General features: G+C 39.9%; 1 long non-coding RNA gene across 1 annotated transcript in view; it reads left to right on the top strand.

The window, feature by feature from the left end:
• Nucleotides 1-365: 365 nt before the first annotated feature.
• LOC105509357 overlaps nt 366-14,647 on the top strand; it is a 62,406-nt gene continuing 48,124 nt past the window's right edge. Inside the window, exons 1-3 of the long non-coding RNA XR_001001420.1 lie at nt 366-806; nt 1,822-1,883; nt 5,206-5,339. This is a non-coding gene — a long non-coding RNA (uncharacterized LOC105509357). The remainder of the gene's footprint in view (nt 807-1,821; nt 1,884-5,205; nt 5,340-14,647) is intronic.

Below are 14,647 nucleotides of genomic sequence, written 5' to 3'. Positions count from 1 at the left end.
GACACTCATTAAATCCTACAGAGGAGGCATTATTAGGTCCCTTTGAAGGTAAGGAAACTGAGGCATAGGTCATCTAGCTAGTAAATGCAGAGTAGAGAGTCAAAGCCCCAGCAACCTGGCTTCAGAGCTTATGACCCTGTACTGATTTCCATCCCCTTTCAACACTGCATAGAGAGCTTGGGTTGCCTGGATGCAAGCTTTAGTTAAATGATCTCAGCTTCAGTATCTCAAGGAAGAAACCTTTCTTCCCTGTGTTGTCTTATCTTTCCATTGATCTTCTGTTGTGGGAGTAGCTGCAGGCTCCCCACCCTGTGAGAGCTTTCACATGCCAAGTCATTGGCTACAGGTGGCGAGGTTGTGGCTCCAGTTCAAGTCTCTCCCCTGGAGTTGGATGTTCCAGAAAGGACACTCAGTTCTTCAGGGCTGTCTCTGTGGTCCAGGCTTTGATCCGGGAAAGGTTGCGCCTCATTGCAGAGTTGAAGCTATCTCCCTGCTTTGTTTACATGAATGCCCTTCCAGGACTCTGTCTGCTTTTGGGGTGGACGTGCCCTGCCAAAAACTCCAGCTCTCCATGCTGGCTGTGTGGCCAGCATACCTCCTGCCTTTTCAACGATTCCTCTGCCCTGGATAGAGAGTGGTGTCTCATAACAGTTTGGAAACTACAAAAGTTTCCCTGGCAGGATGAATGATGGACTCGGTAACATGTTTTTGCCTTTTGGAGTTGCCCTCCAATTTTTCCAGGCTTGATTCTGTAAATCATTTCATCTTGTAAAAATATTGGGCTGTGAGCACAGATGATCTCAAAGGTGAGGATTATTTGAAACTCCATTTGAAAATCTATCCTCCTTTCAACAGATTATTCTTGTGAATAAAAATTTTCTTGTGAGCATGCCAGTACACAGGTAGTTCTAGGGCCTTTGAGAGGAAGTAGAATATGCTTCTGCTCCAAGAGGCTTTGGAAAAAGCAACTTGTCTATATATTGACAACTAATTTATCATCGAAAATGTTAGGCCTGCTCTCTGCAAGTACTCCTAGGGAGGTGTTGGGGGATGAAGTGGGGAAAACTCTGAAATGTCTTTAAAGATATGTCAAACCCATAAACCTGAAAATGTCATTTAGAATATTCTGTTGCTTTCTGCCATCCCAAGGAGATGGAAATCTACTGTGGTTTTCAAGATAGGTTAAGGTTATGTAACTCACAGAGTTGGAAGAACATATTGGGCAATGATTTGAAGTATTGCATGTTGTAGTTTTTGCTCATTTTTCCCTTTTTCCAACAATGAGAGAGAATCAGTTGAAGGCAGGCTGTGACAGAGAAGGTCCGGCAACCTAAGTTGATGGATGATATCAGAGAGGAAGCTTCTTTGACATCTGTGCTCTTCTTTAACTCGCTGACCGAAGAGTAGCCCACATGCAATTACCGTATGCTTTTGAAATGAACATTCGCGAATGTTAGAAATTATCTTGCTGGTTTTTGGAGTGAAGGCAAATGTGCCTACTTTTTAGCCATACTTAGGAGACCTAACTCATTTTTTAGAGTATCTGCAATTTAGTGGGATCCAATGAATTAAAGAAAAGTACCCAAATATTCTATTTAAAATTTTGTTTAGATATGAAATTCTTTCATCACGCTATACCCTAGAAAGGTAATTTCATAAAGTGTATTAGTAATGTTGTAATGATTAAAACTGATCACAAAGTGATATAAACAGATTAGCTTGGGGAGAGAAAAGAAGACCTGAAAATCTTCTCTATGTTTGGGAAGCATTAAAAAAAATGACATTTCATTTAACTCTCACAAAATTTTTTCTTTTTTGCAGATGAGGAAACAGAAGCTTGGAGATGTGAGTAAACATTTCCAAGGTCCTGCAGCTAATCAGTGGCCGAGCTTGTGAAGCAACCCATAGCTTTCAAACTCTGAAACTGACGCTCCTTAGATTCACCAGGCTACCTCACTTACTGCCTAAGTGAAATCATCATGGAGGGCTCCTTGTCCACCTCTTTGCAATGACCCTAAGGATCTGAGACATAGCTACCTCTCGACAAAGGCAATAACATCACAACTAGGAGGGGCAGTAGATTGATTCTTGAATTAGGCTGCTTGAGCTAGTACTCTCGCTCTGCTGTTCACATGCTATGTGGCTTGGGGGCAAATTACTGAAACTCTTTGTACTTCAGTTCCCTAATCTGGGGGGGAAAAAAAGTGTGGATAATACATATACCTAACTCACAGGTTTTGTGAGAATTAAATGAAATGGCAAGTGGTTTGCCTAAGGCCTGGAAAAAATAATTATTCAATATGTCTATACATTTTCTCATTTTATTTGGAGCTTGCATCATGTTTAGTTATTCGTTTCTTTAGCAGAAAGTCTCCCAGAAGAAAGCATGCAGGTTTCTTAGGAGAGGAAAAAATAAATGCTTGTGAGCACAATTAGATATACCAAGGAAGACGTGGGTAACCCGATGGGAGAGAATTGTTAAGGTGGCTGATCATGCTTTCTTGTTTTTGTTTTTTCCCAAACAAATTAGAGATTCCAAATTAAGGAGCAAGGCTAGAACAAAGGTGAAAATTATGAAAAATTTCTGTGAAGCCCAATGCTCTATAGTAACCAGTTAGCAAAAAGCTATTGAGGAGAAAGGAACCAGACTAACGCAATGTCTTTTTGTTATAGTTAATTCCATCACTGTGATTACCACCAGCGTATTTTCAAAAAAGAGAATATTTAAGAGACTCACTTCTGTTCAAAGTTGGGTGCTATATAGTCTCAAAAGTAAGCTATGAAACCCTGTCTCAAGCTAGAAAAAACAAGTTCGCTGTCTTGTGAGAATATTCTAAAAAAATTTTTTTTAAAAAAACCTGTTTCTTGCTAATTATTTGAGTTACATTGGACATTTTGAATTTTCCATTATGTGAAGGGTCTAAAGTCTTTTGCCAAGAGCAATGAAAATGGTGGAAAGGAAAAAAGAAACCACACACACACACACACACACAACACCCTTTGTATAAATTTCACCAATTTCTGAACAATTAGAATACCTATTAGTTTTTCTTGCATCAATAGAAAACATGTTTTCTTGCATCAATAGAAAACATGCTGATGGAGGGAATCCATTCTGGATATGTCAAAACAGGACCTTTCCCAAACAACTCAGACCATTTAAAATTGCTCCTTAAAATAGAAGCTTATTTGTCCCTTTTAGATTTTGCTGTTCAGGGGTGGAGCTCATGACTATGCTCCCTCTATGACACTGCATTTTTAGGGACATTTTATTAAGCATTTCACCTTCAGTGGTGATAGCATCCCTTGCTGTTTGGGAGGTGGAGTGGGATTGATGAAAATAAAGGTTAGCCCTTCCTGATCTCCCTGGGGGCCATGTTGTCTCAGTTTTGATCATTTCCCCCAAATTAAGATTTCTGCATAAACCCCCCGTGTCTGTGTTTGGCTGGCAGTTTTATGGCTGACCAAATTGTGCACTGGCCGCTGTTCTGGTTGGCTGAATGTTTATACAGGCTGTTAATCAGATCGGGGAGGGGGCTGTGGATATGGGGACTGTCTGTGAGCCGGAGCGGTCCTGTTTGCTGTCGTGTGCAAGGGCCTGCACTTTGTTACTACAAATTACATAATGACATGTTACATTTCAAAGTGTATTTTTACTTCAGGGAAAATTAAACCAATAAACAAACAACCCTGGTGGAAAAAAAAAAGAAAAAATAAGATCCCTGGTTTCCAGATCTTCCTCTTCGAAAAGGTTCTTAATTAAATTGTAGCTATAAACAAATCTTTGTTTTATTGCAAAGAGAGCAATTGTGTATAGAAGCTATTTTTAAAAATTAGGATGTGAACATTTGCCGGACAAGGGTCTGGTCCGTGTTACGTATTTTATGATCTGTACAAAATGAAAAGGCAAGCTTGTGTGGTGATGGTAGATTTTCAATTTTTGATTGCTAATCCCTCTCAAATGTTGCTCCTGCCTTGCTTGAATAGAGCCTGTAAACACAGGAATTACCTTAATTTTTCCAGGTACTGATTCAAGCAAAACTGCTTAGCATAAGCATGAAATTGCCGACTCTGAATTTTTAGTCATGTAGAAAATCAGTTCTTTCCTTCATACTATCTGCATTTTAGGAACTTTGAAATTGTTAAAAAACAAAACCAAACCAACCCTCTAACTCAACTTCCAAACTTTTCACTGCACACTTATGCAACATTAATTCTTTTCTGTAAGCTGTTGAAATTAAGTATATGTTCAGGATCCAAGTTTATAATGGTACCCCTCTGTGTAGTAGTTACACTCATATGTTACTGAAATATGCATGTCTGTACTTGTACAAAATTTTTTTGGAATAAACTATATTATCAAAAGAGAATGTGTTTTCACTCTCTTCTGTCTAGTTGAGTGGAGTCCTGAGAATAAGGACACCTATTAAGCTGCATTTTGTATGAGTTATTTGATCAAATCAGTTCTACCCAAGATCTGCTGTTATCAGAACCATTTGGCCTGAAATTCCTGGGTTTGTTCAGGTGTTTGGCTGCTACTAGGAAAAGCAGCAGCCCAGGAAATGGTTGGGTGAAAGAGGGCCCCTATTATATTTTAAAAACACCCGCTGATGCTCACGTTTCTTAGGCAAAATTACAATGTGACTTACAATAATTTATCGGTACAATCCACAAAATGAGAAATCACAAGATCAATTGAAATAGACAGTCTAAGTCTTCCCGTTCCGTTTATTTATTTTTAAATTCAGGATGTTTAAAAAGAAACCTTTTCCCCTTAAATCTTAGAAATAAATAAAGGGGTTTTGAATCTTCAGTTAAAATGTCAGATTTCAGCAATGAATGGAAAAAAGAAAGGGTAGCAAAGTAAAGGACAGATACATAGTGGAGATTTTTGTGACTAAAAAGGGATCCTTTGAGGCAATGCTATTTGCTGGCAAAGAATGCTTTCCCTATCTCATCTTGGATTCTTGACAGTGCTGTTTGAATAATTAGCTTAGATTACTTTATTGCTTATGATGGTATTCAACCCTGTCCCAAATTGACCATCCACTTTTCAAGTGGTTGTGTTTTTGACTTCTATCTGGGACATTCTGATGGGGCTTGACCTTGACTTTAGAGTGAGCAGAAAAGACCACCAGATTTTTTTCACTTCTGCTTCAACTTTCCTTTTCATTCTCTTGGATTGAATGTTCTCAATTTCCCTAGGCTGACAACTTCTTTCCTCTGCCTATTTTGCCATCCATGTCACGGTTTGTGTCAAGACTCTGGGAGAAGTCTACCATCAGCACCACAGCTCCTGTGCACAAATCCAGAATGCCAGACTGAAGGCAGAAGGAAGGGTAAAAGTTCAATTCTCAGATGGCAATTCAGATTTAGAAAACAGAATGAGAAAGAGCAGTGGGGTCCATCTCTCCTCAACGACGAATTCATGTTTTAAATCGTATCTGCATCTATTTCTTTCTGCCTACCATCCATCCATCCATCTTTGCTTCTTTCTTCTTTCTCTTTTTCTTTCTTTCTCTCCCTCCTTCCTTCTCTTCTTTCTTCCTTCCTTTTCATAAACAAAACTAGTACTAATGAAGAAGTCTGATATTAGACTTTAAAAATGAGTACTACTCTTTTTTTTTTTTTTTTTTTGAGAGAGAGCTGGTAATTTTCTTCCTTGCTCAGCATTAACTGTCTTACTGTCTTATGATACTTATCTTTAATGTGGCATATCAGAGAACCTCTTTGAAAATGTTACGGCTTAATGCGGCTCAGGGAAATAAAAGCCCACTTTAAAAAAAAGGCAAAATAAAGCTTTCTGATATGGACCTCACAGATAATTTTTGAGAAGGTCCACTTTCATATGCATGCAAATCTGTTTAGAAATGTTTTAAATTTTAAAGCATGCATACACATATAAAACTCATTTATGTGTTTTTAAAGGCTGTTTAAAATTTTAAAGCATTTATAGAGAGCAAGAGAGCAAGAGAGGGGCTCAATATGCATCATAATAGCATGAGAACTGAAAAGTGAAAGTTTACTTGCAAATTTAACTGGCTTTGCAATACAACAGACTAAACAAGTCACATTTTATACAATGTATATGTTTATAATAGAAGTGCAGCATGCCAGTGTGCTATTTAGATCATTTTCCTGGTTGAATGAACAAGCTCACAGGTTCACCATTTAATATTTGTTCTCTTAAAAACATGAAACTCATTTTGAAAATATTGGCTTAAATGGGCATTATTAAGTCTTTATCAGTTCTAAGCATTTCAGCCTTTTGCATCCAGAAATTTCTCAATCTGACAGAATAAGAAATGCATTTACATGGCCTAAGCTCTTAAATTGTCCTTTTCAATTAATGCCCCATCATGGAGCAATCTGGAAACCATTACTCAGTAACTCTTCATTATAATTGCTTGCAGCTGAGTATCCAGCCCTTGGTAATATAAGAATAAAAGAAAACTCAGTTAGTAACAAGTGCAATTGATTCCATTCAGAATTCCCTTGGTGTTTTGCCATGTTTGGCCTGCATAAGAGGAAACACGAGGGTATTTTTTTTTTTTTTTTCTTCTGGGGCCAGGAAATGAATTGGCAGACATAAGATGGTTTGTGTGGTGTGTGCCTTCATTTTTCAGCTGGTCCTTGTTAAAAATGAGACGGTGGGACTCCTGCTTTCTTCCCCACTGGCTACATTTTTTTTGGAGGGCTTTTCTGGTAATAGATAAAACCACAAAACTTCAATTTGCTGCAAACTAACAGCATCCAGAAACTGTCACCTTCTGTAGTCATGGCCGATCCTGGGACTTACTACTGCTAAGGAGTGGGCTTTAGAATTTTATCCACTTCTACCTTGGTCCTGACTTCATGAGAGCAGAGTCCCTGGTGCATTCTGTACAGGTGGAGAGTGTTTATGTGTTTGGAGGTTATCAGTCACCAACTCCAGGAATGTAAAGATCTAAATTATGACAGATGAAAATGTGAAAATGTGATGTGGTAAACTAACCACTCCGCCAACCATGTTCCCCTTCCTGCCCATGAAAATCAAGGACCTGGCTTTTAAAAATGGTGAAGGGAAATGTTCTTATCACCCATTCCTGTCAGAGATGATACGGCTCATTGCTGATGCTGAGATCCAATGTCCAGTGCCAGAGTTCCCCTGGATTCTGAGCACTAGGGGCTGGACTGTGGGGACCATCAGTTCATAACATCCTGTCCCTGCCCCCTGCTATAGATGACTGAGGCCAGGTGACAAGGACACTTAACTTCATAAATTAAAAATGTGCAAATTATAAAATGAATTTTTAATTATAGAATGAATTGATGTTCAGCAAAGAAAGTTGAATGTAATAAAACTCTCATTTAATTATTTCCATTATTTGCTTTCATCATCAAAGGGAAAAAAACATCTCTCTGAAGTTAAATGGCATTTCATTTTGATTTATTGTAGAAAGAAGATTGGAAAATCTCCCACGACCAAGGAAAATTATGAAAAATATTTCTGATATTTTGTCTACGCATTTTATTTTTGAGGGTGTTTTTTAGATTAGTGTGACTATTTTGTATTTCCTACCCTGTTATAAACTTTTAAAAAATTGCTCATACAGTTATAATTAAGCACATAATTTAAAATTCCTAATCAGGGTTCTTAAACAAGAGAGAAGCACTCTTCAAGAGAGAAGAACAAAAGAAGGAGGAAAAATCTTGACCTCCGGAAGATCCAGGATGGCACGTGCGAGGCACCGACACAGCATCCGCTGGCATCACCGACTCTCCTGGACCCCAGAAGCCGCACTTCCCAGGCTCGGAAACCTTGCAACAATGAAAAGGAACCATAGACAAGCCATAAGGAAGAGAATTTTTCTATTAAAAAATAAATACAAATGGATCCTTAGAGGCAGGTTTCATGAGGACAGGGAGAATCGGGTTTTGTGTGTGCCTGATTTAGTTTTTCTGTCTAAAAGATACAAAACAATCAACTGAGTTAACTTAAACTTACAAAGATTAAAAATAATCAATTCCTGTTACTATTTTCAGTTTTTCCCCAGTTTTACTTCTTTAGGTATGAAGAAATAGAGCCGATTAAAACCTGGATTAATAAAAAACCTTTCATTAACTTTTAGAAGGTATGTGATAATGAAATCAGTGTATGTCCAGTAACCTTGTCCAGTGACTATGAATTCAGGTCAATTAATCAGTGATTCTCAACCTCAGGATGAGTTTGGGGGTGGGAGTGGGATGGAGGTGAAGCCTGCACTTAGTGAAGAAGATGTATCTAGTAGCGTAGATGTCTATGTTTGAAGTAATCAAACCCCAAACTCTGGGGGACTCTGGTCCAGGCCTTTGGCCAAAGGTGCGTACAGCCACAGGCATGTCCTCCAGTCTTCCTTATGAAGGCTTCCTTGATCCTTTCAGGGAACCCTTCATGGATGGGTCATATTCCTTCATAAATCAGGCAGGCCTGTCCACCCAGTTATCTAGGCTGTTTACAGGACCTTTTCTTTGTTTCAGACTTTCAGCACTTTTATTCAAATGCTTTCTTCTTGTCCTCCTGAGGCCAAGCAATTCTCCCTTTTCCAATCAATCAACAGATATTTCTTGAGGTCTGATTAAGAGGAATTTTCCACAATTGTTCAATGCTGCTGTTTAGTAATGTCTGTGGCCAGTCTGTCTAAGACCAAATTCTTGGATCTGAATGACTTCAAAAATCTTCTTTGAATGAACATTACATCTAATAATGTTGAGTAATTTAAACTGCTGGGAAAAGACCATAGTTTTATAAGGAGATGAGGTAGATTATTACTTTTCGCCATAGACTGAATTTATTTTATCTGTATTCCTAGTTATATGTTCTTATTTTTACTTTTGTCTACTTATATTCTTAGAGACAGAGTCTCACTCTGTTGTCCGGTAGGTAAAGTGGTACTCACAGGAGGCCATAGCTCACTGGCTTCAAGTGATCCTCCTGCCTCAGCCTCCCAAAACTTTGGGATTATAGGCATGAGCCACTGCTCCTGGTCTCTAGTGATATGTTCTTAGTAAGGATTATTTCATTTTACTACCACATATGGAAGTCCTACGACCAGGAAACGTACAAGTGGACAAGAAGAGCATATCAATAATAGCTGGCCCTCAATTATTTGTAGAGGGGTAGACTTGCAGAGGTTCCAAAGTGAAGTCCCCATGGACATCCACCATTCAATGTGTCTGGGTCAGCCAGCAAAGTATTTTTGAAAGCATGAATTAATTTTCATCTTTAGAGAGTGGAATAATTCATATAGGAACATTTCCCCCGGCTTCTCTAGAAAATCAATGGGTCTAGCAACAGTGGTGCCCCGTTTGGCCTGGCAGCCATGAATAGATGTTGGGGAGTGGTGGCCCCTTCCAGTGGGCCAAGCGCTCTTCGATTTGCCCCCAATCTCCTCCCAGCCAGTTTCACTCTTCATTACCTGTTGACCCTTGTCTGCTTTTGAGTGTGAGAACTCTAGTGTGTTTTAGAGCTACTTGAAATTCCCCAATTGTCCTCCTTTTCATCACTGATGACAAAACTCTTCTTTTTAATGCTGCGGTATAGACGCTTGGGTGTTGACTGTGAACTATGACCTCCGTGATCAACTTGGAATCAAATGTCTCCCAGGAGAGGATATAAAGGAATATCTGGAGGGGGCCCCTCCTCATTCACTGAAGGAAGGAGACATTCATTTATTTCCTCTTCCTGCTCACTGACTGTGAAGATAATGATCGCTTAAAGAAATATGATATAGGGAGGCCAGAGAGAAAAAGAAAGAAGCAAAGCAAGAAGTGTGACAAATCCACAAATGCATTTTGAGCAGCTGAATTGCATAGGGCACTGTAATAGTGTTGCAGGACACTTTTACAAAGATTTGACCACCAGGCATTTTAATCCTAAGCACTACACAAAATGGCCTTGCTGATTTGCCCACATGGGGGGCTACAGGCCTCTAGTGAGTTCTCTCACCCAAGTAATGAAATATTTCTGTGGTAGGCTGAAGACTGTGGGCCCCCAGATCCATGAAAGAGCAAGCTCAGCAGGTACCCAGTCTCTTCTGGGATCCACTTTGTTCTATATCAGGGATCAAGAGGAAACTCACATAGGGTGACTCTTCTCAGGATGGTAGAGCCTAAAGGGGAATATCCAGCCCTTTCTTTGACCTCTTTCTATTCCTTCGGCCTTAGCAGTGAGGCCTGGGAAGAAGAGGTGACTATGCATTTGTGCATCTCCCTGCTTCCAGATCCCTTCCCTCCACGGAGGCCAAAAATCCCGTTTGGACTGGCAAATCTGGCTGAATGATGTCCAGATTAAATCTGAGAACTTTCTCAGTGTTAAAGGTTTCCAGCCTTTAGCATCCATAAAAGCAAACGAGATAAAGTTACACTCAAAATAGGAACGGTAGGGAAAAATGTCTCCCAGGGTTTACCATAAAAATCAAATTACTCCCAGGACCTTGGTGACAGTTAACTCTCTGGCTTTCTTATACCACACAGAATTATTGCTCTGAAAGAGTCTTTCTCACAGTTCTCCAGACAATTGTTGTATGCTCTCTGCGTATCTGGGCATGCACATACCGCCGGGGTCCACACCATGCATGGTGCTGACATCTCACAGTTGCTAACAAATGAGATGACACCAGAAAATTGTTTTGTACAGCTCAGCAAAATTGAACTCCCTAGTTGAACTTCCTTCTGATGCTGGAGACCAGGGAAACAATGAGTAAAGGGCAGGTGACTTGGCAGATCTGTAGCAGAAGGCCAGCCCCAGCTGTGTACTATGGAGGGGCTGAAATTGTGTGGCCACCTACCAGTTACTTCTTGGAGCTTCTCACTGTGCACACTTAGCTTCCTATCGTGTCTACTTAATTGTTTGAAATGCATTCACACATGTCCCTGACAACCAAGGAGCTATAATTTCTTGGTAATTCATTTTGCCATTTTTTCTTTCCTCTCTTCTCTTAGAAGATGCTCCCCACAGGCAGGCCCAGGAGTCCTCTTACCCAGAAATCAGAAGACCAGGAAGGAGAAGTCTGCACACGGCAAGCCAGCCATGTTTCAGTTCTATGGCCCTCTTCCATCAGTGACGATGTCCAAAAGGATGCAAAAGCCCTTGTGACAGAGGCTGCTGGGGAATTAACAAACCTGCTTCCTCTTCCTGCTGGGCTCACATAGCCCATTGCATTTTCCAACCTCCATTGCAATTAAGTGGCTGTGTGACTGAGCTTGGGAAACATGGGCAGCAGTGATTACACCACTTCCAGGCCTATCCTATTCAAGCTCCCTTGTGAGATTCTCCATGCTTCTTGTCCCTTCAGCTGGTTCCTATGGAAATGACTTCCAGGGCAACTTTGGGAGTTCCCTGATGAAGATGCTGAGCCACAAGATGGGAAGAGTCTGGGTCCCTGATTCATCATATGGAGGAGAGCTTCCCAATCAGGAATAATCTCACTGGACTGTGACATGAGCAAGAAAGAAACTTTCCTTTTGCTAAACCACTGAGATTTCTGGGTTCTGCTGATACAACAGGTAGCATTACTTCGAAAAATACAACATCAATCTAGGACTTTCTGAAAGAATGAGATGATAGGTAAATAAAGCCTAGGAACAACCTGTAGGAACTGGAGAATGGCACTTATTATGGACGGAGAAGGAAAAAGAACTACAGGTCCTCCACAATCTTCAATGTAGATTACATCTGCAGTAAAAGAATAGCTAGTGAAGATCAAGAATAATATCTAGTGTGAATCATATATTCTCCAAACATGAAATGCTTGTAGCTTGGAGAGATCAATATTTCTTCAGACAATCAGGCACTAACAGTACTTGTGGATATTCACTGTATCTGGAGTCAGAGCTCCAGATGGTAAAATTCTTGGAAAAGCTTGTAATTGGCACAGAATGGAACATGGGACTTTGTAATTAGGTCTATCCCAGAATTACAAGCTTTGCCCATACTAAGTTGGAAACAATAGAAAGTATTTAAATGTTGGACATTTTAATTATAGAGTAGGAGAGAAAAGACACGGTGAATAAAGATGCTGTGGTATATTGGCTATAATATTCTTAGCAAAGTAGGAAGTTATGATTTCACAAAAACTCTCAACAGGTTTGTCACTTTGATGGGGGGAGACTGCAGGTATGGAAGCATAGAGACGTGAATTACTCTGACATTATGCTAGAACATTCCTCAAGTCTTTTCTGAATAATTGGACCCCCTTCCAGGTCTATCACTTTGCCACCATGAGATAATATTGAGTTTGCAAAAATGCTTTTGCAGAGGCCGCTGTGCTCCTGGAAGACAGTATTTATAAAAATAGTCACTTTGTGGGGTGGTATCTGTTTGGGATAGCGTGAGCCCCTCACTATTCTCAGCTTTGGATACGGAAAACTCAAAGACAGACACAAAGGAAAATACTTCTATTTTCAATCATTGAGAAAATAATCCTTCGTTTAAAAACCACTATCTATTGATTAAATTTAATAATATTAGAGATATATAACGCACGAGTATACATATTATTTTTCAAAAATTCAAACAGCTTAACACAAAGCTGTAGTCTCAACCAACATTTCTTAGATGTTTGCAGACCAAAGATGAAAATCGACTGTTTCTTAGGTTCGGGAGTTCTAGACTCCAGGAAAGAGGTTCTCTGGTCTTGATGAGGCCATAGGTTAAATACATTTGTTTAGTTATTTTCTCTTTCTGCTGTGTAAATTGCCTTTCATTAGCTCACTTAATTGCCTGGGAGAGAACCTTTTCTGAGTTACCTTCTGAAACCAGGAAATTAGATGTGCGATGGATATCTAGCTTTCTCTTTTTTGTTACTATAAACTATATATCTCTGTTTTTCTCACTAGCCATAAAACACATTCAATCGAGTACATTACAGTTTAAGCAATGCCAACAATGTACTCTTAGCATGAATATGATACTGAAGTCCTACCTGTGAAGGATTGAAGTATTTTAGCATTATTTGACTCTGAAATAAACACACACACACACTCACACACACGACTGCATATCTCTCTGCAGATGTGCTCTGAATCCTATAATAATCTGGTGAATAGTTACTGTGACTTATTGAAAACATGCTGACTCTCATCTTGAGTTGAACGCACTGTACCATGTGTGTTATTTACTTCTCTGTGGCCTTTGTGGGGGTAGGTTTTGACCTATAATGGCCAATAAAATGCGTGAATGTGAGAATGCCTGAATTAGCTCAAAGGAACAAAAAAAGAGTATTGCCCTACATATTAAAGTGTTGGTGTTCTGGCAAATCTAGGCGCTGCTGGTGGGGTGGTAGAGAACACGGAAGACCAATATTGGCAAGGAACTGAAGACTGATGAAATTTTTTAGACGTTAGAAAGGGCATTGTACATTTGTCTGCAACCGGGAAAAAAAGCCAATAATAGAATGAAGCAAAACTGGTAGAAACTATAGCTAGAGACAGATGATTACTTCAAGATTGGAGAAAATGGAAATGTGGGCACAGATGTATGAGTAAGGCAGCATGGAAGTGCAGGAAAGTGGTTAGTATAGAAAGTTCTTCCCATCAGTCCACACAACCCCCCAAATCAGTGGTTTGCAGAGTTGGCCCCAGCCTCACTGGGAATGTAAATTCTTAGGCCCACCCCAGACCTACTGAATCAGAAACCGTGGGGGTAGGACTCTTGATCTGTCCTTTAACCAACCTCCAGTGGTTCTGATGAGGGCTGAAGGTTGAGGACCACTGGGCGAAGGTGTACATGAAGTGGGAAGCATAACTTTGCTGTTCTTGCAGATGACTTCAGTCTTCCTGGCCCTTCACAGCATCAGCCTCTTTTAATGCTGTGTGCGTTCTACTGTTTATAGGCACACAGTTTTCATGCCAACTAGTCCCTAGATAGAAGCTCAAGGGTAGACATAGTCCTATTTCAATGCTAGAGAAAATCTAGCAGGGCTGACTTTAGCGAGAGGCAGTGTGTCCATCATCAATTGGCACCATCTTACGTGATTTTCAAGGATAATTTTGACCATAGTCAATATTCACCATATTGTGATCACTCTGAACCCCAGACAGATTCTACTCCACTAGCCCACTGCACCCACACCCATCTCGCTGTTCTGGTTTACAATAAAGAAACCTCTGCCTTGGCAGCCCAATGCACACTTAGCCTCTTCCCATTTTGCTTGTTAGACGCTTTGCTATACAATGAAGATTTACTACCATATTCAGCTAAAATGCCAACTAGAGAACCTACAACACAGAATACTTTTGAAGGGTTCAAATGAATGGGTTTGCTATTTTTCAGAGTGCTTTAAAACACAATTGAGTCTCTCCCTGCTGTTCTCTTACACTTGGGATGATTATCTTGCATCATAGCTTGGTATTACTAAAAGGCTTTTTGTCTGATTATGAGCCCAGAAGTCCCAGAAGAGAGGAAGATCTAAGAATCCTTTTCAAGTCCAAAGAGAATGTAGAGGAAGCATTTTTCTGTGCCCTGTAGAAATAAATGCTCAAATTGCTGCTCAGGGAAAATGCAAGAGAATCCTGCTATTTTGCTGATATGGAAGATAAGGAGGATTTGTACTAAGCATTGCTTTTCATGTGAGCCCCCGACAAATGGCAGTGCAGTCTGCTTTGTTGGGTTTCACCATATTCCACT

This window comes from Colobus angolensis, unplaced genomic scaffold (assembly GCF_000951035.1).
Source record: "Colobus angolensis palliatus isolate OR3802 unplaced genomic scaffold, Cang.pa_1.0 Scaffold175, whole genome shotgun sequence".
In the NCBI taxonomy this organism is placed as follows: Eukaryota; Metazoa; Chordata; class Mammalia; order Primates; family Cercopithecidae; genus Colobus; species Colobus angolensis.
The sequence above is the reverse complement of the archived record's forward strand: the minus strand, read 5'-3'. Positions and strand labels throughout refer to the sequence as shown.